Source organism: Macaca fascicularis, chromosome 17 (assembly GCF_037993035.2).
Source record: "Macaca fascicularis isolate 582-1 chromosome 17, T2T-MFA8v1.1".
Classification (NCBI taxonomy): Eukaryota; Metazoa; Chordata; class Mammalia; order Primates; family Cercopithecidae; genus Macaca; species Macaca fascicularis.
Window position 1 is genome coordinate 67,418,642 of NC_088391.1, and position 26,249 is coordinate 67,444,890.

Here is a 26,249-nt window from a genome sequence, read left to right on the forward strand (position 1 = left end):
TCTCCTCCATAAGCCACAGCCTGAAAACTTTCTTCAGGAAGTAAATTGGGTAAATCATAGGGCTTATCTAATTTGCTTCTTATCTCTTAAGGATCATTGTTTTTTATTGATCCCGCATCTTGACTGTCACTCTGTCATATACTTTCTTTAGCTGGTGTCTTAGTTGTTAAAGGCAGGAAGTAAATTCAGTCCTTGTTACTTCATATTAATCAAAAGCGGAAGTCTCACTGTCATTTTTTAAACTTCATATTGTAGAATAAGCTTTTGCTTGTGTCATTAAAATTTGCTCAAAATATATTTTAAATGGATTTGTATTTTACTGTGTAGATACAATATAATTTTTAGTTTTACTATTATATCTAATGCTTCCATTGACATTTTTACTATATCTTCATTAGCATGCAATTATTTATCTAGAATATATTGCCAGAAATGAAATGACTCAAAAGAATTAAACATTGTATTAGTTTACTCAATCTTAACAAAATACCACAAAATGGCTAGCTTAAATGACAGAAATATATTGTCTCACAGTTCTGAAGGCTGGAAGTCTAAAAGCAAGGTGTCAGCAGGTTTAGTATTTCCTAAGGCTATGAAGGAAAATCTATTCTGTGTCTCTCTTCCAACTTCTGGTAGTTTGCTATCAATCATTGACATTCCTTGGTGTATCTCTGTCTTCATCTTTACATATGTGTGTGTCTGTGTCCAAACTTTCCCTCTTTCAAAGACATCAGTCATAATGTATTAGGAGTCCACCCTGTTCCAGAATGACTTCATCTTAGGTTAACTAATTGTAGCTGCAATGACCTTATTTTCAAATAAGTTCACGTTTTGAGATAGTGTGGATTAGGACTTCAACATATGAATTTTAGTAGAGCACAATTCAACTTATAACAAACATATTTAAATTATTTTTTATATAATTCTCTATTGATCCTCGGAGGGTAGGTATGTTTTGTTGGTCCAAACATAATTTAACCTTCAAATTAGAAACTGCAGAAATTTCTGGTGAGAATAGCACTGAAGTCTGATTTACATACAGATTTGTAAAAGAATGTGAATGAAAGTGTTAATCCTGGCACTGCAGATAGAAAAATAAGAAATAAGAATGACAAAATGGTACATTTCTCAGAAACCGTATTCCCACCTCCTTGGATATGGTATTCCTTCAGCCCCCACAATAACTGTCAGTGTATTTGTACTAACGTCATCCTATTACTAAAGCTGAGGAAAATTATGTTGCCAAGGGAACAAAAACTTATTTTTGTTACCTTGTCATTTATTCAAGAATTTTTAACAATTACTCTGTGCCCAGCACTGTGCTAGGTATTAAATATAAAATGGTTTTTAAAAAGGCGGCATGGATTATCCTGAAACTTAACATCTAGTCAAGTGACAAGCATTAGCAAAAAATAAATATGCTAACTAATTTTTACAAAAAATAACAGTGGTCTGTATGAAAACAACAGAAGCAACTTTATTCAGATTAACTCAAAACGTGACTTTCAGCTAATGCCTGAAGAATGAGTGGTCATTTGCCAAGATCATGTGGAAGGAAGGATATTTCAGGTAGAGGAAAGGAAGTGATGAAGACGTTAATGCAAGGAAGAGCTTGACACATTAGAGTAATTAAATGAAACGTCACTGAGATGTAATGATCAACTGTGATGAGACAGTGTTAGAGAGGAAGGCAAGGGTATGATAATATAGGACATTTTTAGGTCATGTTTACAAATTGGGATTTTATTCTAAATACAATGAGTAATAAAAGAGGGTATAAAATATGGTAATGAGATGCATAACAACATTTCAGTCAACAATGGATCGCATATAGGACAGTGGTCCCATAAGATTATAATAAAGCTGAAAAATTTCTATTGCCTAGTGAGGTTATAGCCATCATAATGTCACAGTGCAATGGATTACCTTTTCTATGTTTAGATACACAAATTCTTACCAGTGTTACAATTGCCCACAGTATTCAGTATAGTAACGTGCTGTACAGGTTTGCAGTCTAGGAGCAATAGGCTATACCATATAACTTAGGTGTGTAGTAGGACTATACCATCTAGGTTCGTGTAAGTACATTCTATAAGATACACAAGAGGATAAAAATCACCTAATGATGCATTTCTCAGAATGTATCCCCAGTGATAAGCAATGCATGACTCTACATGAAATAAGCATGGGGCATGGTAACTTCATTGTTGTAAGAGGAATGGGTGGGAAAAAAAAAGAGGGAACAGGGAAGTCAAGATGAGAATTTAACTTAGATTCAAGTGGTAACAGTTGTAGTGGAACAACATATGTAGATTCCAGATATATTTTTGAGGAAGCAGTGGCAGGACTCATTCTTAAATTTAATGTGGCAAGTAAAGACAGGCAAAGGGAGATCTCAAAGATCCCTTCCACTTCTCTGACTCAAGTAACTCAAGTTACTCTGACTCAAGTTTAATGAATACTTAAAACACAAAGACCAGACAGAGTAAGGTTAGGTTTGGCTCAAAGATTGAGAGTTAGTTTTGGATATGTTAAGGAACTTAAGCTGCCTTTTTGATATCCATCAGATGTCAATGAGAAGTTGACTATAAAAAGAGTCTAGCTATTGTGAGAGTGGTCATAGTTGGGAGTATGAATTTGAGAGCCATTGCCTTCTAAATGGTATTAAACATCAGGCAAATAGATGCAATCATCTAGTGAGAAAGGTTAGAATGAAAACTGAGGACAGTCTGAAACTAGACTATAGAATTCCAATATTTAGAAATAGCTTAGAGTAGGAAGCAACTGTTGTAGAACTGGGGAGGACAGCAGTTCAGAGGCTAGAAAACACTTGACTACAAAGCATGGTGTCTCAACCACGCAAAAAAAAAAAAAAAAAAAAAAAAAAAAAAGGATAAGCTTGTTAGGCTAACAGCTAAAAGACCCATCGCTTTTGGCTAGACTTCTGAGATTTTAGCAAAAGGTGTTTCTCGGGAAAAGTAAGGGGCAAATCCCAACTGGTGTGAGTTAAAGAGGGAGAGGCAGGTAAGAAAGTAGAAACACTATAGCAGTATAGCCAGTGATGAGAATTTTGCCAACACAGAGGAAGGGAAAATGTGAGTAGGGCTAGAATGAGATGTGAGCAAATAAAGTTTTGGTTTTTGTCTTTCAAAAAAGATATGAATTATTAGAGCAAATTGGTAAGTTGTACAGGAAGATCCTATGGATGGGATGGAACGAATACACAGGTGGAGAATGGATACCTAAAGAACAAAAGTCAGAGAAGAAGTATTGTATTTGAGAAGATAACAGATCTCCATTGACTGCAAAGAAGAATAGCCTAAGATGGTCCAGATTGAAGGAGACTTAGTAAAAAGAAGATGAAGTCAATATGGGAAAGAATGAGGGCCAAATATTTTATAATTATTTTTAGCAAATTTCATACATTCTTACTAATTATAAAATATTTTTAAAATAAACTACATGTATACGTTTACATAAATTTATACATGTAAATTTATATTACATTTTTATTTAAAAAAAGCAACAAATATGATTAAACATACAGCCCATTGGGCAATGCAGTTTTCCCCTTTTACACGTTGTCTTACAAAGCAGTTGACAGCTTTTCTTGTATTATAAGACCTAAATGACAATCTTGACTTATATTTTAAGGATAGAAATAAATGCCAAACTTGTATAGATGTCTAAGAGTGCATTTCATGAAATATACTGCTAGAAACCATCAAAAGTTGAAGGGCTTATGGCTCTAATATAAAGCCAGCTTTATTCTGTCTGTAGAAATCTGGTAATACATGCAGTAAAACATAACAGCCCAATAAAGAATGTTGTTTTCAATTGTTTTCTTCTCCACAATCTTACATTTGCCGGGGATTTTAGTTTAGTCTCCTCTGTTTCGTAAAATACATCTGCAAGAAGCTGTTACATAATGTTTGCTTATTATAACAAATCTGAAAAAAGTATTTTCTTCCTACATTGTTTATTTTAGTGATTTATTCTCTTCCTCTCATCCTTCGATTATGACTTAAAAACTCTAAAATCCAGTTTTAGTTCCACTGAGAACCAAATGACTCATTATTAGGTGTTGTGGTCAGAGATCTTTCTCTCTTTCTTTTCCTCCTTCCCTTTCTCCTTTCTTTGCTTCTTTTACTTTTTTCCTTCATTTCTCTTTTGACCTGCCTGCCAACCTGCCTGAAGATTTGAAGATGAAAAGAAGTGAGTCATAAATATCCTTCCAAGGCCACTTTTAGTTCTCTGACTCAACATTGTTGTAAAATAATCAATACTCTCATCAATAAGTTTGGAACCAAGAAAAAGAGAAAACTTGTCAGCAATTGTGTATATAATCCAATTAGCCAAGGCAGCCCCTTATCTACCACTGGTTTTTAGTGGCTGGCATTTGTTCAGAATGCCCACAAACTGGCCTTATTTTAGAGTTGTATTTGGGAAGCTGCCCAGAATAGAAATCCTAATTATAGGTCCAATGGCAGTGGCAATATCAGGAAATGCCAGGACAGTTTTCCGAACAGGAGACTAATGAGGCTTATTCTATGTTTACTTATTTGGAACTTTTGGAAAAATTTAAACAATAACCTTTGAGTTGTAGAAAAGAAAATGAGTATTTTCTAACTCATGTAACCAAAATTTAATCAGTACCAAATGGAATTCATAAAGCTACCTAATCTCTTCTATTTTAAATATGTTTATTAAGCTATATCATCCTATGCGAATGACAGTTATGTTCTTAAATTGTGTTATCAGTATCCTTAATCATCTTCATAAATGGTCATTAGGCAATCTCCTTTCCTTTGCTACTTCAGAGACTCACAGTTAGGACATTTACCTTCTTATATTTAGCCGAGTATTGCAAGTGACAACTTATGTTGACTTTTTCCTTGCTTTGACTTTAATGAGGGTTTTCTTCCTTGAAAGCAATGGCCCATTTTGCAGAATCTCATCAGAACAAGTTTAAAGTTAAACCAAATTAGAACAGTCAACATATTTCTAGAGCAGTAAAGAACAAATTTTCATAATGCTTTTCTCAGCTTTAATAAGAAATGTACCTTAATTGAATTTTCAATAACTGTCAACATTGTCCAGGAAGAAATTATTCCAGCCTGATATGTATTTTATGATTTCCCTGAAATGAAGTAATTGTGGACTTTAATATTCTTGTCAATGGACAGCTTGGCATCAGGATTAACTACTGGGATAAATCATATTTTTGCAGTAATCTCAGCTTCAGCGAAGAAAGGATTCTTAAGTCAGACTTTAAAAAATGAGGATATGGAGAAATAGGAACGCTTTTACACTGTTGGTGGGAATGTAAATTAGTTCAGCCACTGTGGAAGACAGTGCAGCGATTCCTTGAGGATCTAGAACTAGAAATACCATTTGACCCAGCAATCCCATTACTGAGTATATACCCAAAGGATTATAAACCATTTTACTATAAAGACACATGCACATGTATGTTTACTGCAGCACTGTTCACAATAGCAAAGACTTGGAACCAACCCAAATGCCCATCAGTATAGACTGGATAAAGAAAATGTGGCACATACACACCATGGAAAACTTTGCAGCCATAAAAATGGATGAGTTCATGTCCTTTGCAGGGACATGGATGAAGTTGGTAACCATCATTCTCAGCAAACTAACACAAGAACAGAACACTGCATGTTCTCACTCATAAGTGGGAGTTGAACAATGAGAACACATGGACACAGATAGGGGAACATCACACACTGGGGCCTGTCAGGGGCTGGAGGGCTAGGGGAGGCATAGTATTAGGAGAAATATCTAATGTAGATGATGGGTTGATGGGTGCAGCAAACCACCACGACACGTGTATACCTATGTAACAAACCCGCACACTCTGCACACGTACCACAGAAATTAAAGTATAATTAAAAAATAAAAATAAAAACTAAATTTTAAAAAAATGAGAAACATTCAGAAGGCAGTTCTGAAAGCCATTCTCATTGAGGGAACCATAATGATGTAGGTTCATTGTGGATCTCTCTTAAAATCCATTATTTTCCTTTGCCCATGTCTCTGAATTACTATCTCCTTGTTTTTCTGTTTCTGATATAGTTCCCCTCTTCTCAAGGTGAGCCTGCCTGCTTTTTCACTTTTATTTATCATGGTCCCTAAAATCAAGGATATAATTTGGAAGGCTGTTGCTATAGGTTTCAAGATTTTGCAATTTGACAATGGCACATTGCTGTGTAATGGTATGTGTGAGATAACGCAAGTATTTTCCACTAATAGCAAGTCATGTCATAATTTTAGAAAAAGAAAAAGAAAAGACCAAAAGAGATATAAAACCTTCAAAAATTTTTCCACAAATATGTGAAAACTTAGCTGCATTAAGCATTTTACCAAACATTTTCACATACTTTATCTCAAATGTCATCTTTCTGGCAATCTGGAATTTTTACCAATAGAGATAAACAGTGCTAAATAGAATGTGTGAGCAAGGGAGAAAATAAATTGTAGAGTATAGTAGTTACATATAATATAATTGCTTGCACACACACACACACACAGACCTATATGGTGTGTATACATATGTAGGTATTTAAAATAACCTAAACAATTACTGTTATAACTTCCCACAAATAAATTACTCCTTTTCCTTGAACACAAAGAACAAAATTTTCCTTCTAACTTTAAGCAGAAACTATTTTATGTACAACTTCCCAGGAGAGTCTTAGAAATGACAAGCAAAATCTAAGCCCACAGCATATGATATGATTGTCAACAATCTGACTTTTGACCATTCATGTCATATTGTAAACGAAATGGCTGCTTGACTAACTCTCTGAGATGGCAACCAGCTGTGCAATGGTTGGTTACTCATTGCATTTTAATTAGTACTTGCTCTCCATAAGAGAGGATTAAAATTGTAACAAATGTTTGCTAATAAACTAAAAAGACTGAAAACATTTTATTCTTGGAAGCATTTTTGACACACTGTGTTGACATCAGAAGAAAAAAGCAAAAGTCTCTTATGACAATGTCCTTAGGCTATAATCTATTAAACTTCAATTAGCAATTTTAACTTGGTCTGTACTAGCACTAAAAAGATACTCTGAGTTTAAGTTACGAGATTATTTTACTTCCAACATGTTTTTGATGTTTACATCATAAACATTTCTGATGCACATTGTAGCAGAAAACACTCAAATTGCTTAAACCGTTTCACTGAGGAAGTAAAATTAGATTTTTGTGCAAAGGGAGGAACTAAATTGAAATTTTAAAAATCTAAGATATATATTAAAGGCAATGATAAATTAAACTGTAGTTTTTGCCTTTCAGAAACTGAGGAGCAGCCAAAATCTATCTTTACTTCATTTATCAGGACTATCACATAGTAACTTGATAGTTCCAAACAATTAGCCATTAGATCCTTTTGAAAGATCTTTTGCCTCTCTTATCTTTCAATATTTAAAATGATTTAAGAATACTTTTTTTTTTAAAGAAAATTGACAGTAAAAGGAACTGAATTAAAGTTCAAGAAATATGAATATACCTACCAGCCTCTCTCTTACTTTGCTGTGGATCATATGGGAAAGCCTTTCTATTTGCATTGAGATGTGATTCCTCCATGAAAAGCCGGACACACCCTGTCTTAGTTTGGAGAAATAATTTAGGTTCTTAGGCCTGGGATGAATAAGGCCTTTCTTGTGTGAAAACAGCATTAAAATTGAATTGTCCATGTCTTATGTTTATGTTTTTACTTATTCCGATTTTTCATATGGAAGTGTTCTTACACTTACTTTACTACTGGGCTTCTTTACAAACCTTAATTTGAAATGGTCCTAAAGTTTTCCTCCTATTTTTTATGTTATCTATGTGACATAAAATGTGAATGTGTACATGTGAATGGCTTAAGGCTATATTAGCTGGAATAAAACTTGGCACTTTGCTTATTCTTGTCTTGCTTTATTGAATCAGAAAATTTGGGCCCAAGGGATATTTAATAATAGTCCACTTTTTTATATTGCAAATGAGCAAAGACATTTAGAAGGCTTGATTGGCTTATCCAAGGAGATGCATGAAGATGGTGAGCAGCTAACACATAACTGACAAAATATTCTAATGGGTTTCCACTATTCTACAGCATAATTTGCCTGAAGAGTTTTTGGAGATTTTAGTTTTTTGTTTGTTTTTGCTATTAGAAGTCACTCTTGGCTCCAACATTATCCAATCAAATTATTTTACTGAAGCTTTCAAATCCGGTGACAGTTCTGATACATGAATATTTTGTCACATCTTTTTACAAAATTTAGTTTCATAATAAGATAATGGCCATCTGAAGTCAGCCCAAAGGCAGCTGAAACAATATCTCTCATCCTAATTCTTGGGATGTTTCCTCATAAAGCTACTGGTTCAGATAAGAGTCTATAAATGACTAAATTACAAGGTCACAACTTTGAAGAGTAAGACATTTGCTTACATCACGGTTCGCTCTTGTCACAAAAAAATAAAACCGAAACCTACAGATATACAAAGGGTAGACTTTGATTTAAGGCAAATTTTATATTGCCATTGATGAATTAGAGTTCAATTACATAGATTTTAGTAAATTGGTTCAACGTTATGCATTATCATGCAACAGGGGTGACCAAGTACTAGCAAAATATAGAATATACACAGAAACACTAGAAAATGAAATATGTCATTCTGGGTGAATTTTTAAAAGCAATTTAAAAAATCTAATCATCACTGAAAAATTGAAAATAATAAGCTTATGCTCATCAATAATTGATTCTGTTTAATGACTTTCACATGCAATAACAGTCTATCTTCCTATTTGTCTGTTCACAAAAAGAAATAATACCACACATCTATAACCATCTGATCTTTGACAAACCTGAAAAAAACAAGAAACGGGGAAAGGATTCCCTATTTAATAAATGGTGCTGGGAAAACTGGATAGCCATATGTAGAAAGCTGAAACTGGATCCTTTACTTACACCTTATACAAAAATTAATTCAAGATGGATTAAAGACTTAAATGTTAGATCAAAAATCATAAAAACAAAGGGCTAATATCCAGAACCTACAAAGAACTCAAATAAATTTACAAGAAAAAAGGAACAACACCATCAAAAAGTGGGCAAAGGATATGAACAGACATTTCTCAAAAGAAGACATGCATACAGCCAACAGACACATGAAAAAATGCTCATCATCACTGGCCATCAGAGAAATGCAAATCAAAACCACAATGAGATACCATCTCACACCAGTTAGAATGGCAATCATTAAAAAGTCAGGAAACAACAGGTGCTGGAGAGGATGTGGAGAAATAGGAACACTTTTACACTGTTGGTGGGACTGTAAACCAGTTCAAGCATTGTGGAAGACAGTGTGGCAATTCCTCAAGGATCTAGAACTAGAAATACCATTTAAACCAGCCATCTCATTACTGAGTATATACCCAAAGGATTACAAACCATGCTGCTATAAAGACACATGCACACATAATTTATTGCAACACTCTTCCCAATAACAAAGATTTGGAACCAACCCAAATGTCCATCAATGATAGACTGGATTAAGAAAATGTGGCACATATACCCCATGGAATACTATGCAGCCATAAAAAAAGGATGACTTCATGTCCTTTGCAGGGACACGGATACAGCTGGAAACCATCATTCTCAGCAAACTATCACAAGGGCAAAAAACCGAGCACCACATGTTCTCACTCACAGGTGGGAATTGAACAATGAGAACACTTGAACACAGGAAGGGGAACATCACACACCGGGGCCTGTCATGGAGTGGGGGGAGGGGGAGGGGAGGGATAGCATTAGGAGATATACCTAATGTAAGTAACGAGTTAATGGGTGCAGCACACCAGCATGGCACATGTATACATATGTAACAAAGCTGCGCGGTGTACACATCTACCTTAGAACTTAAAGTATAAATAATAAAAAAAGTTATATTCATGGAAACAGTGCAATTATATCACTCATCTCTCATGAAGAGATTTAGTCATTTAATTTTCATTTAATACTTTACACATTCGATTACAATTAACTTGTTAAATAAGCATAAATAAAATATTCTCTGCTTTGCTTCTGACTCACATTTGAAAATATAATTGTTGTCTCTTTTTCAAGGATGGGTGATCAAATAATTCATACAAATTACTGTATCTCCTCTCATTTTTATATTCACAATTAAAATCATTAAAATTTCAATAATTAATAGTGATTTATTTCTGCTTGATATATAAGGTAATGACATGTAACTGGAGTTCCATTAGGGCATTCATATAAATTTTTAAAATCTCTTTTAAATGGCTTTTGTCAATTTAAACCTTAAACTAATTTTATACCATTTAATATTTATTATTTCTAACTGAAGACCCAACATACTTCCAAATATTATAAAACACACATCTCACAATAGAAGACATAGATGAAAAAACTATTAAAATATTTTTAAAGTATACAATGTAAGAGGAAGAAATACTAAAATACTAATCCCAAAGTCAGAAAAATGAAATGTCCAAAAAGCTATTATAATTGAATACAGTCACGTGCCACATAAGATTTAGGTCAATGACTAACACATATATGACAGTGGGCCCATTAGATTATAATGGAGATGAAAAATTCCTATTGCCTAGTGACTTTGTAGCCATGATAATGTCATAGCACAACACATTACTCACCTGTTTGTCATGATGATGATGTTAAACCTATTGCACTACCAGCTGTATAAAAGTGTATCATATGCAATACATACGGAGTAGGCCCTCCATATCTGTGGGTTCTACATTCACAGATTCAACCAATGGTGGATCAAAAATATTTTTTAAAAATTGCATCTGTACTGAACATGTATAGATTGGTTTCTTGTCATTCTTCCTTAAACAATACAGTTATAACAAACTATTTACCTAGTACTAGATATTACTGTCTGTATTAGTCCATTCTTGCATTGCTATAAACACTTGAGACTAAGTAATTTGTAAAGAAGAGGAGTTAAATTGACTCACAGTTTCACAGGTTGTACAGGAAACATAATGCTAGCATCTACCTGGCTTCTGGGGAAGCATCAGGAAACTTGCAATCATGGCTGAAGGCGAAGTGGAAGCAGGCATATCACCTGGTGAAAGCAGGAGTGAGAGAGAGAGAGGGGAAGCATCAAACACTTTTCAATGACCAGATCTCATGAAAACTCACTCACTATCATGACAGTACCAACAACACAGTACTAAACTGTTAATGAGAAATCCACTCCCATAATCCAGTCACCTCCCACCAGGTGCCACCTCCAACAATGGGGATTACAACATTAGATTTGGGTGGGGAGACAGTTCCATATTACCGTATTTGCATCATACTAGGGGTTATAAGTAATCTAGAAATGAGTTAAAGTGTATGGTAGGATGTGCATAGACGATGGGCAAATACTATGACATTTCACATCAGGGACTTGACCAATCATGGATTTTGTTATCTCAGGGAGGTTCTAGAACCAATTCTCCCATGGATAATAAAGAATAGCGGTCGTTGATAATGATAATAAATAACTATGTTACTGGTTGATATACTTATACACTTTTATTGTTCTTTTAGAGTGTACCCCTTCTAGTTACAAAATAAAAAGTTTAGTTACAAAATAAAAAATTAACTGTCAGACAGCTTCAGATCCTTCAGGAGGTATTCCAGAAGAAGACATTATTATCATAGGAGATGACAGCTCCACTCATATTACTGCCCATGAAGACCTTCCAGTGGGGCATGATGTGGAGCTAGAAGACAGTGATACTGATGACCCTGACCCTGTGTAGGCCTAGACTAATGTGTTTATGTCTTAGTTTTTACAAAAAAAAAAAAGTTTAAAAAGTTAAAAAAAATTAAAAAAAATAGAAAAAAGCCTCAGGGAACAAGAATAAAGAAAATATTTTTGTATAAGTATACAATGTGCTTGTATCTTTAAGCTAAATGTTATTACAAAATAGTCAAAGTTAAAAACTTTAAAGTTTATAAAGTAAAAACATTACAGTAAGATGAATTTATTATTGAAGAGAAAATATTTTACATATATTTAGTGTAGCCAACGTGTACAGTGTTTACAAAGTCTACAGTAGTGTACAGTAATATCCTAGGCCTTACATTGACTCACCACTCACTCACTGACTCACCCAGAGCAACTTCTAATCCTGCAAGCTCCATTCACAGTAAGTGCCCTATGTAAGTGTATACATTTTACATTTTATATTGTATTTTTACTGTATCTTGTTTATGTCTAGATACACACATACCATTGTGTTATAATTGCCCACAATATTCAGCACAGTGACAGGCTATACAGGTTTGCAGCCTAGGAGCAACAGTCTGTACCACATAGCCTGGGTGTGTAGTAGGCCAGTTTTCTGTGAGTACAGTCTATGATGTTCACACTACAACAAAATTGCCTGATGACATTTATCAGAACATTTCCCTATCATTAAATGACTTATGACTGTTCTAAGTTTAAATTTTACTTTTACTAAAGGCAAGGTGGAAGACTATCTAAAGCAATTCCATAGTAAGAGTTCTTCCACCAGCATTTTCAAAAATCTACACACATGGACACTCTCTTAGGCAACCGTTATAGGCATGCAGCAATCAGCAGAGGCACATTAGTTCAGACAAAGTCCAGACTGGAAAAATCTAGAGACAAGCTTTCCTGTCTGAGTGGGGACTCAGGGACCTAAAAAAGCATGGCTTGGGAAATGAGTTACAATAAAAAAAAAAGAAGTATGATTTTGCAGACAGGGAACTCCTATGATATATTGTCTGCAAGCTGGAAAACCAGGAAAGGGGATGGTGTAATTCAGTCTGAGTCTAAAGCCTGAGAAGCCAAAGGCATAATTCCCAGTCTGCATGGGAAAGGCCCTAGAAACTGAAGCATTGACGCTCAAGGTCAGGAGATCCATGTCCCAGCTCAAAGAAAGGGTTTGCCCTTCTTCGACTTTTATGCTCCATTTGAGCCCAGAAGAGATTGGATAATGTTCACCCTCATTGGTGAGGGCAGATCTTCTTTACTCAATCTACTGATTCAAATGCTAATCACTTCCAGAAACACCCTCACAAACATACCCAGAAATAACATTTTTTCCAGCTATCTGGGCATCCTTTAGCCCAGTCACATTGACACATAAAATTCACCATCACACATACTCTCTCAGAATCCTGTACATTGAACATAGGCAGAACTATTATTCCTGCCTGCCTTAGTGACTCCTCATCCTTCCAGATACCATTTAAGCCTTCCTCCTCCAACAAGTTTATCCTCCTATCTCAGGTGGGTTTGGTGACTAGGGGCTAAGATGCCTACCTCCATATTAGCATTTTCTATGCTGTGCTTTAATTGTTGATTTATGTCTCTATCTTCTCCATCAGAGGCTGTGCCTATAATTTTTCCGTGCCTAACATATAACAGACAATAGATATTTGTCAGATTTAGATTGAATAAATGAATGAAAGGATACTTTGGCTAAATCTGAAGACTGAATAAGATGAGAAACATAAAGGAATGACAAGCAAAGGTAGCAGCATGTCTGAAAGTCTGAAAGCATAAAATTGCATGAGATATACAGAAAAGACTTCCATATGGAAATTCTTAATGCTCACTTCATCACACATCTACTAAATTCAGAACCATATGGTTATGGGATTTGCTAGGAAGTGGCAGACAAAAAAGTGGGAAAGCTGAGGATAGTAAGAGACACTGTTGGTTGCTTGTCTAGTAGCCATTCCTCCCTTCCTCCTTCTAACAAAACTTGCATTTAGTAATGTGCTTATCCTCAGGCTCAGGAGGGAAGAAGTGGGCGTCCTGTCATTCTAAAGCAATCAAAGTGGGTACATTCACCTTGTCGATATTGGTGTAGACCAACGAGTATCTGATGCAACATATCCTTACAAGCAGGTGAAAGTCCGCCCATGCAATTATGACTAGCAGGTACTTCATTCATTTGTATTGATTATTCACTTCAAACTAATTGGAATAATCTCAGGCTATTACTACTACTACTTAACAATTGTCGTCTATTGAGCATGCTCTCTTCCAAGTACTATAGCAGGTGTTTTACGCAGGCCATATATAAAGGAGCCTTATAAGCAAGGTCTTTGTTGTAGTGAGGAGATCAGGACTGACAATTTCTGGACAACCTATCAATGTTCATTAGCTATCCATTTTGTTCAATAAAGTCCAGTGCACCTTGACCTCAGTGACTAGAAAAGACTTCTTTTTTTACATATAGTAGATTAGAAATCAAAGTGAGTGAGAGAGAGAAATTAGAAATTTTATTAAACAGCTTCCTTTCCCATCTCAACCCGGTTTGCCAGGGAGAACATTCTGTATGACTTGGTATTCTTATCTAAATAAATGTGATATTGATTTTAACAAACCCACCATGGCAAACGCCTGGCTGCTCCAAGACCTCTATTTCAGTCACATGTTATTGCTTACCGGTAAGTCACCAGGTAGAGGTGAGTCTAAGATGAGGATTAGAGATTATACATTCTCAAGATGAGGATTATAGCAGATTCTCTTTCTGATGAGAATCAGGTCTCTTAGATTGTTCTCCCTCTAGTTCCTGCCCACAGCAATGTCAGCCTGTCACAGCAATGTCACCCTGAAAGCAGAAAGCAGAAAAGAGGAAGTGAGCTCATGTGAAGAGACCAAATAAGAGAGGAGGCCTTGTTTTATGAAGACCTGTCTCCTGATTAATCCAGTTCCACTGAGAGTGAGATTGCATTAATTTCCTCTTGCAGGGTGGATCCTTCAGGACCCACAATACCTCTTAACGGTCCCACCACTTCTCAACACTTTTACATTGGCAATTAAATGTCAACATGAGTTTTGTCAGTGACAAGCCACATCCGAATCATAGCAATCATGCAAACCTGAATCATGATTCAGGTTTTCCTGACTCCTGATCCCAAATTGTCCTCACAAAACCAAAATTTCTCAGTGCAACAAAGCCCATTTTTATAAAAGGGAGCGCTTCTTAAAAGACAGCAGTCATGTTTATAAATATCAAAGTTTCTTTCTTGCATAAATGTATAGTTATAAGTGTGTGCACTAATAGAAAGTAGTATATGACACATTTCTTTGTGTTTTAATTTGAATAATACTGAAAATACCAAAAAATTTGGAAATTACCCATAAAGTCATCACCTTAAATATCACACATGTGCGCTTCAACACACATACCCCACATACACGAACTAGGAAGAACATGTCTACATTGGCTCCCACTATGTTTTAAATATGACCACATTAGAAGTTTGGTGTGTTACCAAGTTTTTCTACACTAATGAAGGCATTTGCATATATGTCTATAGATGCATGTGCAGTTTTTACACAAATATAACCATGTGAAACACTTTGGTCTACTAGGATTTTTTTCCCACATTAACAATGTATCACCAGCATTTTTCTGGTCAATTTGTGCACCTAATTTTCTTGTGGCTGTGGCGTATTCTCTTTCATGAATGCAGCATGATTTATTTAAGCCGTGTTTGTTATGCCACTCTGCCCCTTACAATACTTTTCAGTCTTTGGTAGCACCGAATTGGTAATCATCACATCTTTTTCAAAATGTTTTGGCTATGTTGTCCTTATTTTTCCACATAAAGTACAGAATAAGGTTTGAAAGGTTAAAGAAAAACAAATGTCTCATTTACATTCATATTATAGAAAATGTAGATATTAACATGACATGAATTAGCCAGTTAAAAATATTGTTTTTCCATTCAGGAACATGGCAAGCTTCTGAATTCATTAATGCTCAGATTGTTTGTTTTATTGGCTTTATGTTCCCAAATGCTGTTTTGTAGTCTTATCTTAAATGTCAGATATGTGTAATGATAAATGTGTGCTAACATGTATCCATGGAAATTCTGCAGTTCAGCCCATCACATAATTTATAGATAAAAGATCAAAAGAGCAGCCTTTGTGCTCCTACTCTCAAATAACTTCAGTTATTAATATTTTAATGACTGCAAAGTGGCACCTGTTTTCTCATTGCCAGTATTTCATTCAATAACGGAGACAATCTTAAGATTTAAGGATGTATCTTTTCCCCTGGGAGGCTCAATAAAGCTACTAAAATTTTGAATAAAATGTGTGACCTGCAATATATGTCATTTTTTTTTCCCTAAATGGTTTCCCTGCAACTAAGTTTGGTTGTCAGAGTTAGAAGTCCTAAACATTTCTTTTAAAGTTAGTCCTCTTAGTGACGTATTTGATAAAGGGTCAATCAAAGCACTGATTAAAATTGTTCCTTTTCTAAATAAAAAAAATCTCTCTGTTCTCTATTGTTTACTGATTCAGAAGAAAAATCTGGCCATTCGTAACACTTTATGGTAGGATATTTTTTCTCATTGGGTCTTTTTCTGGTCTCTGGACTGCTGCTATAAGAACTTTCTCTGAAACAATCTTGCCTGGAGCTAAAAGAAAGAACTGTAAGTCCTAGGTTTTCTCTCCTTGTACACCCCCACTCCCAGAAAATCTAGATAACCTAGATAATTATACCAGATAATTACCTGAAATAATCAATCTAGAAAACTATTCCAGATAATGTTATCACAATATTTTGTCTTCATGAGGAATGTACGTTTCCAACACTCCTACTAAAATATTGTTATTCAACCAATTTTATACTTAATGGAGAAAAGTTGAAAGCACCCCCTGTAAGAACTGAAACAAGATAAGGATGCTCACTTTCACCCCTTTTATTCAGCATGGTACTGGAAGTTCTTGCCAGAACAATTAGACAAGAGAGAAAAAAAGACACCCAAATTGGAAAAGAAAAAGTCAAAAAGTCAAATTATCCCTGTTTGCTGATGACATGATCTCATATCTACAAAAACCTAAAGACTCCATCAAAAAACTCTTAGATTTGATATACTGATTCAGTAAAGTTTCAGGATCCAAAATTAATATACAGAAATCAGTAGTATTTCTATACACCAATAACAATCTAGGTAAGGATCAAATCAAGAAGGCAATCCTGTTTACAATAGCTACCAAAAAATAAAAACATAGGAATATATTTAACCAGAGAGGTAAAAGATCTCTATAAGGAGAACTATAAAATACTGATGAAAGAAATTAGAGATGACACAAACATCCCATGCCCATGGGCTGGAAAAGTCAACGTTGTTGACATGACCATAACTGTCCAAAAGCAACTTACAGATTTAATACAACCCTTATCAAATTACCAATGTCATTTTTCTACATAATTAGGAAAAAAATCCTAAAATTCATATGGAACCAAAAATGAGCCTGAACAGCCAAAGCAACCCAAAGCAAAAAAAAAAAAAAAAAAAAAAAAAAAAAAAAAAAAACCATCACATGCCTGACTTCAAATTACTTCAAATTATACTTCAGGGATGTGATAACCAAAACAGCATGGTACTGTTATAAAAATAGACACAGAACCCAGATATAAAGCCGCACACATACAACAAACTGATTTTGACAAACTTAACAACAATATACAGTGGGGAAATGACACTCTATTCAATAAATGGTGCTGGGAAAATTGGATAGCCATATGCAGAATAATAAACCTGGAACCATACCTCTCACCATATGCAAAAATGAACTCAAGATGAACTAAAGATCTAAATATAAGATGTGAAACTGTAAAAGTTCTAGAAGAAAACCTAGCAAAAACTCTTCTGAACATTGGCTTAGGGAAAGAATGCATGACCAAGTCCTCAAAAGTAAGCACTACAAAACAAAAATAGACAAAAATGACTTAAACAAAAAAGTTTCTGCACAGCAAAATAAACAATCAACAGGGTAAACAGACAACCTACAGAATGGGAAAAATATTTGCAAACTATGCATCCAACAAAGAGCTAATATCCAAAATCTATAAGTAGCTCAAATATCTAAACAAGAAAAAAGCAAATAACCCCAGTAAAAAGCAGGCAAGGCTATTATTAAAAAGTCAAAATATAACAGATGCTGGTGAGGTTGTGGAGAAAAAGGAAGCTTACACACTGCTGGTTGGATACAATGTTTACTATTCAGATGATGGGTACAGTATAGCTTAACCTTCACCACTATGCAATACATTCATGTAAGAAACCTGCACGTTTACCCTCTAAATACACTGTGTAAACAAAATTTTGTTATGGAACAGCTAGAACCATGCCACTGCTCATGCTTCTTGTCAACCTTAAATACAGGAAACAAAGTTATGGAAAATATTTGCCTTATATGAAATTTTCAGTGTGTACACCATATGTGGAAACTAAGAATTCGATCAAGTAACCTTAACATTTAAACTTTCTATCTGTCACACCTTTGCTGAAAAACAGACACCACTCTGCTTGTTTTAGCAGGAAGGGATACTTAAAGAGAACTGGATACTTAAAAAGCTGTTAATAGGACTGGAAGAATAAAGGTCACAGAATGCCACTGCAGACTTTCAGAAAAACAGAAAGCTTGGGAATTAAGGAAGGGATCCCTGAAGCTCTCAGCTGAAGCCTACAGTTGCCTATAGCAGGTGATTTGTAGAAGCTCACCCAGATGCTGCTGCAAACCTTACGTCTATATCCTGCAGAACATCTCATGTTTTGCTCCTAGAGAAAAAAACAAAACAAACAACAACAACAAAAAACACTTCAATTCTATCATTCAAATCTCTTATCACTGATCCCTTTGTCGGAATTAAACTTAAATCCCACATCAAAGGAGAGTGGGAAATGTAGGTTTACGGCTTCAGACCATGAGCTGTAGGGAGGATTTTAAAAGGCAGGGAAAGTGCTCAGTATCTCTTCCAAACATTCATTAGCATGATTTCTAAGACTGTAGTTTTCCACTGGAGAATACACATATTTATTTCTAATTTGGTCAATACTTAACAATTTTCAGCTTGGTCAAAACTCATGTGGGTGTCCCAGTTCTCTAATTACAAAATCCTATCAGTGCGGCCTCATCTAGCATCCTCTGTTGGCATTTTGCTCTTGGAAAATTGTGTTAGTCCAGCGTGGTGGCTCACACCTGTAATCTCAGCACTTTGGGAGGCTGAGGCAGGCGGATCACTTGAGGTCAAGAGTTCTCTAGACCAGCCTGGACAACATGGTGAAACGCTGTCTCTACTAAAAATACACATACACAAATTAACAGGGTGTGATGACATGGACCTGTAATACCAGCTACTTTGGAGGCTGAGGCAGGAGAATCACTTGAACCCAGGTGATGGAGTCTGTGGTGAGCTGCGATCACAGTGCTGCACTGCAGCCTGGGCGACAGAGGTGGCCGTGAGCCGCGATCACACTGTGTCCGGAACTGGTGGGTTCTTGGTCTCACTGACTTCAAGAATGAAGTCGCGGACCCTAGGGGTGAGTGTTATAGTTCTTAAAGACAGTGAGTCCGGAGTTTTTTCCTTCAGACGTTCAGATGTGTCTGGAGCTTATTCCTTCTGGTAGGTTCTGGTCTCACTGACAGGAGTGAAGCCACAGACATTCACAGTGAGTGTTACAGCTCTTAAAGGCGGCAAGTCTGGAGTTGTTCATTCTTGGTGGGTTCGTGGTCTTGCTGGCTTCAGGAGTGAAGCTGCAGACCTTCGCGGTGAGTGTTACAGCTCTTAAAAGTGGCATGGACCCAAAAAATGAGCAGCAGCAAGATTTATTGCAAAGAGCGAAAGTACAAACCCTCCACAGTGTGGAAGGCTGATTGCCGCTAGCTACCTCTGGCAGCCTGCTTTTATTCCCTTATCTAGCCCCACCCACATCCTGTTGAGTGGCCCATTTTACAGAGAGCTGACTGGTCCATTTTGACAGAGTGCTGATTGGTGCATTTACCATCCTTGAGCTAGACACAGAGTGCTAGACAGAAAAGTTCTCCAAGTCCCCACTAGGTTAGCAAGACACAGAGTTAGCTAGATACAGAGTACCAGTTGGTGTATTTACAAACCTTGAGCTAGACACAGAGTACTGATTGGTGTATTTACAATCCTTGGGCTAGACACAGAGTACTGACTGGTGTATTTACAAACCCTGAGCAAGACACAGAGTGGTGATTGGTGCATTTACAATCCTTGTGCTAGACACAGAGGGCTAGACGGAAAAGTTCTCCAAGTCCCCACCCAGCTCAGGAGACCAGCTGGCTTCACCTAGTGGATCCTGCACAGTGGCTGCAGGCGGGGCTGCCCGCCAGTCCCTAGCCGTGCCTGCACTCCTCAGCCCTTAGGCTGTCAATGCAACCGGGTGCCCCAGAGCAGGGGGCGGTGCCTGTCATGAGGCTGGGCCCCGTGGGATCCCACCACAGGGCGGGAGCTCAGACATGGTGGGCTTCAGGTCCCGAGCCCTGCCCTGCGGGGAGGCAGCTAAGAATTTGAGTGCAGCACCCCGGGGCCAGCACTGCTGGGAGACCCGGCACCACCTCTGCAGCTGCTGGCCTGGGTGCTAAGCCCCTCACTGCCCTGGGCCCGTGGCCCCGGCCTGCCGCTTCGTGTGTGGGGCCTGAGGAGCTTGCGCCCGAGCCCCGGGGGAACTAGCGCTGGCCTGGACTTGCCTGCAGAGAGCCCCGGTTCCCGCCCGTGCCTCTCCCCCTACACCTCCCCGCAAGCAGAGGGAGCCGGCTCTGGCCTCGGCCAGTCCAGAGAGGGGCTCCCCCAGTGCAGTGGCGGGCTGAAGGGCTACTCAAGTGCCACCAGAGTGGACGCTGAGGCCGAGGAGGCACTGAGAGTGAGGGCTGCTAGCACATTGTCAACTCTCAACACTGCTGCACTCCAGCCTGGGCGAGAGAGCAAGACTCTGTCAAAAAAAAAAAAAAAAAAAAAAAGACAAGAAAGAAAACAAAACGGTGTTAAAACACCTGTCATAACTGACCCAGTAGAACTGACTTATAGCCTCCTTACTTTCATTTTCTTTCACAGTGAAAATGGAAAAATTAGTTGTAAAACTTGGCTAGTACTTTTTCCTAACAACAAACCAAATTAATACAGTTTCATTTCTCTTGGGTCACATTTTTCTACAAGAAGATTAACGTGTTTTCCAGTCTGTCTGGATGGTTTTGGATGGCTGAAATGCTGTCAGCCTTATTGAATCATTCATGGAATTGATTTGAATCTTATAGAAAGTTATCTCCATCTTCAAAGGCTTAATTTGGTTATTTATGGATGGATTTCATGCAGTTTTCAAAATATATTATTTGTCTCCATTTCAATGAGCCTGAAAGTTTGTATAATGTTGGATAGGTTCCAGCAACATTATTCTGAGTGACTATGGGAATCAGGATCCAGCAACTTTAGGCAAAACATTTTCATTTATACCTCCTAATTTTCATCTCCTGTCTCCTTATAAAATGACTACATCTTGAATTTTAAATATTTGTTTATATCAAAATCTCCACTGTAATGGAAAAAAAAAAAACTCAATTCCAAAATTATTTTTCTCTTCTATATGTAGGAAAGTGTAATTATAAATTTAGGTACATTACTAACATAGAAACCCTAAAAATGCTGAAATATACCAAAAGAAAAGCAGTCACAAGTTAATCCTTTTCTATTTTAAATAATTTAAAGAAAAGCTCCAATTTAATTATCAATTATTCAGTTTTAAATTTCTTTCAATAATTTTCTGAATTTGACTGATATGCAAGAATACATTCTGTATGTTTCTGAATTTTGAGGATACCACTATGGCTTTATTAAAAATTACATTATAGAATATATTAATATGAAAACTCATTTGTGATATGATATGTTAAGCAGATTTCAAAAGAACATATTTGGATTCCATTATTAAAAAGGTAGAGGGATGAAATGTGTGCTAGAAAACCACTGATTATCTCTGGCCAGTGATATTATGGCTGATTTTAATTTTTGTAGGTGATTTCTGCATTTTCCTATATAACTTTTATTATTAAAAACACTTATTGCCAATCTTTATTTGAAAGTTTTCCCCAGAAAAGCAAATAATTATCTTATTTAAAAAATTGATAAGCTGAACTTCACAAAAATGTAAAACTCCTGCTTGAGGAAGACACTATTAAATGCATCAAAGGGCAAGTTACAAAAATTTGTAAACCATATCTCTGATAAAGAACATAAAAAGAATATATAATTTTTAAAACAACACAATAAAAAATTGTGCAAAAGACTTAACAGACACTTCACAAAAAATATGGATAGCAATTAAGTACATGAAAAAGATGTTCAACCTCATTAGTCATTAAAATGCATATTAAAATTACAATTAGATACAACTACACATCTATTAGGATGACTGAAATTTAACAATATGACTATAACAAATATGACCAAGGATGTGAAAAAATTGAAACTCTCCAGGAATGTAAAATGACACAAACACTTTTAAAAACAGCTTGGCAGTTTCTTAAAAAGTTAAATATACACCTATGATATAATTTCCTCTGCCAGGTATTTACTGAAGAGAAAAGAAAGCAAATATTCAGTAAAGATTTGTGCACAAAATTCATAGAAGCTTTTTAATAGTCCAAAACTTTAAAGAATCCAAATTCCCATAAACAGGTGAATGTACAAATTGTGGGATATCCAATACTGTATATAAAATGCATTACTACTCACCAATAAAGTGGAATGAACTATTTCTATGTGGATGGATTAATGTGAATGCATCTCAAAATAATTCATTGAGATTGAGTGAATGCAGTCAAACCAAGTAAGTACATACTGTGTGATTCTGTTTACACATAATCCTAGAAAATACAAAATAATCTATAGTAAAAGAAAGTAGACAGTGGTTACCTTATGACAGGAATACAGCAGGTCAAGAAGGAATGATAACAGCAGGGCATAAGGAAATTGTGGGGGGGCATGATGAGTGTGTTTATTATCTTGATTTTAGTGATGACTTAGGATATATACATGTTTGTGTGTGTGTGTATATATATATACACACACACATGTATATACACCATTTATGTCATGCACACAATTAACAAATTATATAATTTATATATTTTATATGTCAATTATACCTCAATACAGCTCTTTTATGTGTATGTATGTCTGTATGAATATATATAATCACACATATAATAAATAGAAAAGTGATATAAGTTGTATTAATTATTTCTATGTAACAAGGTTCCCCACATCTTAATGTCTTCAAACAACAAATATTTATTACTATACACAGTTTCTAAGAATCTGGAATATGGGAATGGCTCAAATGAATGGTTCTCTGGGTTCCTTATGAGGTTGCAGTCAAATGTCACACAGGGCTGCAGTCATCTGAAGGTTGGGCTGTGGTTGGAGGATCCTCTACTAAGATCGCTCACTTACATGGCTATTGGCAGGAGGCTTCAGTCCTCCATGTGTACCTTGCCATAAAGCCACTTTTGTATCCTCCAGAGAAAACAATCCAAGCAAGAAATAAAAAGGAAGAAATGATTCTTTTCAAGATGTGTTTAATAAGTGACATATCCTCACTTCTGCCACATTCTGCTGGTCACAGAAAACCCTGATACAACATGGGAGGGAACTGCAAAGAAAGTGAATCCCAGGAAGTAGGAATCATTGGGAGTTATCTTGGCTATGCTCATTGCAGGAAGTAGGAATCATTGGGAGTTATCTTGGTAGCATTTAAACTTAAAAGTGAAAACTCCTTGTATTCCCACAGTCAAAGTTAACATTTTCCACTTACGTGTATTTAACAAAAGATATGGCTATCACTTTATATGTTTTTATCCACTCAATACATTGTGGACATCTTTCCTGTGAGTAGGAATTGGCTTATTTAGATCTATCTCATACATTTTGGTTTTGTAAACAGTTTTATTTTGATTTAATCAACATAAAATAAATTGCACATATTTAAAGCAAAAACCGAAAACATCACCTGCTTATTTAAGAATAGATCTATCTTAATAATTAAAGTTCTGTACATTATCTATTTGCCTCCTTTGCCTAATAAATTGGTATGTGAAAATAAACATTTGAATCAAATAGATAAAAAGTCAGGTGGACATCAGACTTAGCATTTTCATTTTAGTCATTTTAGAACTTGGTTTCCCTGCCTTGATGGGAGGTTTGGAGATTAACTGTTTGGGGCCATTTGAATTAGGCAAGAGGTGAAGAGTTATTGAAACACTGAGGCACAGTGAAAGAATCAGAAGAATCTTAGGTTTCTTGTATCATTATCGCAATACAAACAGCTGGCAATTACACATTTTCATAGTAATCATTCCACTAATAGTATTTATATAGCACTTAAGATATTTAAGGTAAGATTCTAAGAATTGTGTTTGTAACAAAAGATATATTGCATCTATTATATGAATATGGTTAAGAAAAAGTTCACTATTTCTTGTATGTAGTCTTCTTAATGAACTAAGCAACAAAACTCTAATAAACTGAAGAGAGTATGAATACAGGAGAGTGGCTTAATTTTCCTACTTCTTATTTTATTTTAGCTATAAAATTAAAGGTTTAAAAAGTTTTAAGATTTAAATTTAATATTTATGCTTCCATGGAAAACCTTTCACTATATCCTCTGCAGTTAAATTTATTGTAACAAAATAGTACTTTTGGAAATACTGTCTTGTAGACTAAACTGTTTAGAAATATACAGCTTCATCAAAACATTTCTCAGACTGACATGGAGAAGTAAAGAGAAATCAACTGTAAGCTTTATGAGGAGAGGCTTACCACCGTGCCACCAGAGTCTGATACATTGCAGGTAACCAGGAAATACGAGATCAGAGAACAAATATTAAGAGAGCTCAATGTCAAGCATAGGTCCCCTGCTAACCAGGTGTGTGCTGACTTAGACAAATCACTTGTGAATTCAGATTTCATTGTCCTTGTATATAATGTTTCCAGTGGATCCTATTAATTGGACTTTTAATTGCCATAGAAATTCAAATCAAACTGGCCAAGCCAAACAAAAAAGAAAAACAAAAAATGTCAGTTAGAGGGCAGAATTTATTGACACAGTAGTTCTTGCTTCTTTGTATATCAGGGATTTTTAATACCCCAAATGTCCATCTTTCTTTATTTGGGACTGGTCAAAAAAATCCTAAAAATACCACTGTTTGTAACACATGTCTGCTCATGAGGCAGTCACTGAGACTAAGGGAATATAGTGTTCAGCTACACAAGTCCTGTATCATGTGTCTAACCCTTTATAGGGGTCAGGCATGGGAGTGGGAGAGGAAGTCACTCCATCCAAATCCCATGCAATGGTTTTTCTTAGTAAAAGGAGTTTTCATAAAGATGATATAGATACAGATAATATAGATATAGATTCTGAACATAAAAATAGACAATGTCCATTACAAGGATCATGAAATAAATAGCTTCCCGTATTTCAGACATAATTAAGTATGTGTTTCTATTTTCAGGACTTAATATTTACTAAATAATTCTTCTGTAGTGATGTGGTTTGGCTGTGTCCTCATGCAAATCTCATCTTGAATTTCAGCTCTAGTAATTCCCTTGTGTCATGGGAGGGACCGAGCTGGAGATAAGTGAATCATGGGAGCAGTTCCTCCCATACTGTTCTCATGGTAGTGAATAAGTCTCACAAGATCTGATGGTTTTATCAGGGGAAACACCTTTCACTTGGCTCTCATTCTCTTGTCTTCTGCCATGTGAGACACGCCTTTCACCTTCCACCACGATTGTGAAGCCTCCCCAGCCACGTCAAACTGTGAATCCATTAAACGTCTCTTTCTTTATAAATTATCCCATCTCGGGTATGTCTTTATCAGCAGCATGAAGACAGACTAATAAATGTAGTATACCTTTTCATATGATATTGGTTCCTAGTTAAGAGTGCATATCTGAAATCTGAAGGTCAATCATGTCAAAATACCACATACAAACATTTCACCCAACAGCTGCAGAATACTCATGCGCCTCATCAACACGGGGAATGTTCTCAAGGATAGATCAGATGTATTAGACCACAAAGCAAGTCTTAACAAATTTAAAAAATCAAAATCATAGCAACTATCTTTTCTGACCACAATGCAATAAAACTAGAAATCAATAACAAGAGGAACTTTGGAAACAATACAAATACATAAAAATAAAACAACATGCTCCTGAATGAACAAGTGGTCAACAGAGAAATTAAGACAGAAATATAAAACTGTCTTGAAACTAATGAAAATGGAAACACAACACACCAAAACCTATGGGAAACAGATAAAGCAGTTCTTACAGGGAAGTTTATAGCAGTACATGCCTTCTTTAAAAAAGTAGGAAG

The 26,249-nt window shown here is 35.9% G+C and overlaps 1 long non-coding RNA gene across 1 annotated transcript in view; it reads right to left on the bottom strand.

Moving 5' to 3' along the window:
* Positions 1–7,754: 7,754 nt before the first annotated feature.
* LOC135968029 (uncharacterized) overlaps positions 7,755–26,249 on the bottom strand; it is an 89,542-nt gene continuing 71,047 nt past the window's right edge. Inside the window, exons 2-3 of the long non-coding RNA XR_010582453.2 lie at positions 14,491–14,656; positions 7,755–11,136 (exon numbers count right to left, since the gene is read on the bottom strand). This is a non-coding gene — a long non-coding RNA (uncharacterized lncRNA). The remainder of the gene's footprint in view (positions 11,137–14,490; positions 14,657–26,249) is intronic.